This window comes from Nicotiana tomentosiformis, unplaced genomic scaffold (assembly GCF_000390325.3).
Source record: "Nicotiana tomentosiformis unplaced genomic scaffold, ASM39032v3 Un00010, whole genome shotgun sequence".
Lineage (NCBI taxonomy): Eukaryota > Viridiplantae > Streptophyta > Magnoliopsida > Solanales > Solanaceae > Nicotiana > Nicotiana tomentosiformis.
Window position 1 is genome coordinate 965768 of NW_027174569.1, and position 5085 is coordinate 970852.

The 5085-nt window shown below is 35.1% G+C and overlaps 1 long non-coding RNA gene across 1 annotated transcript; it reads right to left on the reverse strand.

The window, feature by feature from the left end:
- Window positions 1-922: 922 nt before the first annotated feature.
- Window positions 923-4243, reverse strand: LOC138903829 (uncharacterized). The gene is made up of 3 exons (XR_011413180.1): window positions 4158-4243; window positions 3629-3701; window positions 923-3340 (listed from the first exon to the last, which is right to left on the reverse strand). It is a non-coding gene; the product is annotated as an uncharacterized lncRNA (long non-coding RNA).
- Between the last annotated feature and the right edge of the window lie 842 nt (window positions 4244-5085).

Genomic DNA, 5085 nt, shown 5'->3' on the forward strand with positions numbered 1-5085 from the left:
GAATTTTTGACAGTTGTACTGTTTAGGTTTTATTATGATATCTTATTAGTTTAATTTGATATCTAATATGTAAATTCGGTTAACTCTCATTGTATATTAGGCTTAACTAGTCTTAGAGTCCAGGTGCCATCACGACATCCTAAGGTGGGAATTTGGAGTCGCGAGTTGGTGTCAGAGCTCTAGGTTCATAGGTGCTATGAGTCATACAATATCTTAGTAGAGACTTGCAGATCAGTACGGAGATGTATGTACTTATCTCAGAGAGGCTACGAAACTATTAGGATCCTTCACTTCTTTCAATACCATCGTACGAGTGTTTTGATTTCAGAGTTTGAGCCTTTGTCATTATATTCTCACACAAATGGTGAGGACACAAGCTGCAGTTAGCGATGATGCTGCCAACAGAGCAGGTGTTGCTAGAGGATGAGGTACAGGTAGAGGTAAATACCGAGGAGGAGCACGTGCTACAAATAGAGAACCTACCAGAGCAGCAGCTGAGGAGCCATTAGTAGCTCCAGCTGGGCGCCAGGAACCAGAGGTGCCTGTTGCTACGCCTGGACTTCAGGAGACTTTAGCGCAGTTCCTTAGCATGTTTGGTATATTGGCTCAAGCGGGATTGATTATGGTTGCATCAACTACTTCACAGACCAGGGGAGGAGCTCAGATGATGACAACATGATAGGGGTCCAAGAGTGAATAAAGAAAAACAAGAAAAGCGTGCAGAAGCTAGAAGAAAATAAAGAACCGAAAAAGACAGATAGATTAAATTCAAGAAAGAGTTTCTTGAATTCAACAAGTCTATTCTTGAAGTTGAATCCTAGCAACAACAATTTGCTATCGAAGAACTAATCGCGATTGGTAGAGAATTAAAAACAAGAGATAGATTTTGAAACCAGATCCTTTAGAATAACAAGAACAAAAATAAGCCAAAACTTATCACCTTTCTTTAATACCTAGAAGTGATCTAAGATTTCAAAAAGGGTTTAATATTACAACCTTTAGTTGATTCTTGAAGGTTGAAAAGTAAATCCAAGAGTTGGCTGTTTATGACCTTCTTCAAAGGATGTCTCTTAGGATCCAATACTCCTATTCTTGGACATAACTTTGGGCCATAAAATAATTGTAACACCTAGATAGTCCATATCCTTTATCCTTGAGCTCTTTCTCCCAATTAACAACTTCTTTATTTGCACTTGAAGTCTAATGACCTTGTTTTGCAACTCTTTAGCTTGACATCTTTTTAAAGGCCCTCTTTGAGATTCCTAAGCTTTATCCTTGTCCTTGATAGAGTTGAGCTTCCTAGGATTCTATAATTCCCCTCTTCTTGACGAAATTTCATCCTCAAATTTCGACCTTGCTAGAAAAAGAAAACACGCACTAGTAAATGGCATCCACTAATCTGAAACAATAGTGAGAATAAAATAAGATAGTGACCATGTGTCCATTTAACCCAATTAATCCTAATAGGTATAAATACTACCTTGTAAAGATTATGGACATCATCATACCAATAAAATTTATGCCTAACTAGATTAATACAATAAAAACCTCTCTTAGATGCACTATGCATTGGAACTTGCAATTCCATCTTGTCGGTAAGGTAGTCCATAGGCATACATGACAAAGAAATTATAAAAGATCGACCACACATCCATTTAATATAAGTATCTCTACTACATGTATCATTGAAGACACTTTTATGATATATCCAACTATCTACAATTACAAATCACATGGATTCCTCTACCTGAAAGAGTATTTGATCGCAAATGTCACAACAATCATTCATATCATGTTTACTAGTAGCAAACACTTAAACAACCTTACAATGAACATTACTTAAAGAATGACTCCCCATCTCACAACAAAAATCACATTCTAGCAATTGAATACATGAAAACTCATTAGCCACTTCAATAATAGAAGAAGAAATGTTTAACTCATTCACAAGTTTCTTCTCATAAAATTCATGCCTCTTTCTGCCAAGTTGGAATACATAATCATCTATGTCATACACAATTTCAAAAGGAAGCAAATTACTCTTGTACTTTAACTTAGATATTACAAATAATGACTTGATGTGCATCAAAATATCATCATCCACAAAAATTATAAAGTCACAAACATAAGAAATAAGAGTATAATTCATTACCTCCAAAAATACCTTGGGTGTTCTAGAAAGGCCAAGAATGCAAATAAACCAATTATACATACCGTACTTGGACTTATTTACCAATGGAACATCACCACCTTGTATGTTTTTATGAAATGGCTCCAACTTAGCAATGCTTTTAGGCAACTCCATGTCATAAACATGTATATAAGAATCAAAATAGTCAAAAGGTTCAATAACAAAGAATTTAACCAAGCTTTTATCTTCCACCATTCAACAAGAATAGATATCGCCAAAATCATGTTGGAATCCAATTGGATCTTTTGCCACAGTCTTTTGCACCTCACCACCCCTTTCAAAATGTATTTCAACACGTGGCTGCAAAAAGTTACAAGAACTAAAACAAGAAAGAGTTAATTGGTTAGGAAGTAAAGAAATTTGTTTCTTGCTTACACTCTCTTTGGCTTTTATTACAAGACTAACGTTTTCCTCACCCTTAGCCTCTTTTCTCTCACTAAAGAGTTTTTCTCTTTCTTCACTCAATCCCTCTTGTTTTTCTCTCTCTACCTTATATACATTTTTTTCTCATTGCCTTATCTCTTTTCTTTTTTCTCTAGATCACTCTTTACCTCACTTGACATCCCACTCTTTTCACTCAAGTCAACCTCTCCTTTTTCCTCTCTTGGAATGTCAACATGCACTCCCTTACTCCTCTCATTCTTTTCTCTCTCATGTTTTTCCACATTTTCTTTAACAATCTTTTCATCTTCACAAATTTGTGAGGGAGTCAAAGGCCCAAGAATGCATTTCTTCCCATTAACCTCAAAAGAGTATCTATTTTTTCCATACTATATGAAGCACTTTTATAGACATACCATGGACTTCCCAACAAGATATAAAAACTATTCCTGGGAATAACATCACACGAAATCACATCCTCATACCTTCCAATAGAGAATGGAAATAACACTATTTTATCCACCTTTACTCCTTTCAACATGTAGGGTTCAATAAGCTCAACACAAGGCAAGTTCAATTTCGGAACCATATAAGTTTTAATTAAGTTATAGCCAAATGCTTTGTCAATTCTAAGGGCATGAATCACAAACATCACTTTAGCTCTTGTTTGAAAAATAACTTTACCATTGTCTTCCTTCCATTCGGTATACTGTAGGTTTGACTTTTTAAGTTGTTGAGTCACAGCTCTCCTCCTTCCACTGTAACTACCTGTTTGAGACATCATGACATAGGTTAGAAGAAATATGTCTCAAATTTGGCTTTTACTTCTAATGTTCACTTATCTTGTCTTTTACCACTCAAAGCAACTCTTGGTCGTTAATCTTTAGATTTATTAATAAACCTTACTAGTCACAACCTTAGTCATAAGAATGTGGAGTTAGAAAAAGAAACGAAAAGTGAAGGACAAAACCTAGGAAGAATAGGAACTGGTTAGTAGAAGAAAAAATGAATGAATTTAAGAAACCCAAAACCCACAAGAATAAGGAAAGAAGTTACCTTAATCTTCAAGAACTAGGATCCACTCTTCTTGTTTCCTTTCTTGACTTGGAAACCAAATAATACTTGAATTCTGAAAATACAAATGAGCAATAACACTTTTGTTTAGGGCTGATTTTCATTTTTTTTATACAAGAACCTTCCAAGATTATCAAGATTGAAATCTTGATTAGCTTATGCTCTGATACAACTTAAAAACAACACGATATGGGTCGAGGAGTTACTAAATAAAAACAAGAAACCGTGCCGAAACTAAAAAAAATAAAGAAACGAAAAAAACGGAAATTAAAAATAGATTGAATTCAAGATGAGTTTCTTGAATTCAAGAAGTTTATTCTTGAAGTTGAATCCAAGAAACAACAATTAGCTAACGAAGAATTAATCGCCTTTGGTAGAGGATTAAAAACAGGAGAGTGATTGTGAAACAAGACCCTTTATAATAACAAGAATTACAATAAGCCTAAACTTATCACATTTCTTGAATACCTAGAAGTGATCTAAGATTTCGAAAAGGGTTTAATCTTATCACCTTAAATTGATTCTTTATGGTTGAAGAATAAATCCAAGAGCAGCCACACACAAGAGTACAAGAACAATCTCACAATTTTCGTTGATATTTTCTATCATGATCTTCCTAAAAACAAAGAATAAACCCCTTTATATAGAGAGGGAGTCACTTAATTCAACCAAAAGAATAAAGAAAGAAAGTCCTAGCTACTCTGGATAAAATGTCCAACTACCTTAGGATATGATGTTGAAAGTCAAAAACCAATCTTGGAAATCTCAAAAATATTTGAAAATGAAATAAAGTCCTAACTACTCTGGAAAAAATGTCCAACTACCCTAGGATATGATCTTGAAAGTCCAAAACAAATCTTGAAAATCTTGAAAATCTTGAAGGGAATTTGCAAGCAACTTGGCACCAACATGTACTCAACTTCTAGCACGATTATTGTACCCTTGTTTGACATAAAGTAAGTCCTTTCTATGTTATAAAAACGTGGCTTCATGTAAGACTTATTGGGCTGCAAGTTTGGACATATTTTAAGTGCCAAAATGGACCAAAAGTGGGACTGATTAGCACCTTCTTCAAAGGATGTCTCTTGGGATCCAATACACCTCTTCTTGGACATAAATTTGGGCCATAAAACAATTTTAACACCTATCCAATTCATATCCTTTGTCCTTGAGATCTTTCTCCCAATTAACAACTTCTTTATTTGCACTTGGAGTCTAATGACCTTATTTTGCAACTCTTTAGCTTGGCATCTTGTTAAAGGCCCTATTTGAGATTCCTAAGATTTATCCTTGTCCTTGAATAGAGTTGAGCTTCCTAGGATGCTATCATCATACCCGCGCCGCCCGCACATGAGAGTACCGAGTTCGTGCTGATCAGGTTCCGAGAGTTATGCCAGCACAACTTGTTAATTAGGTTTAGCATGAGCTTAGGCTAGAGG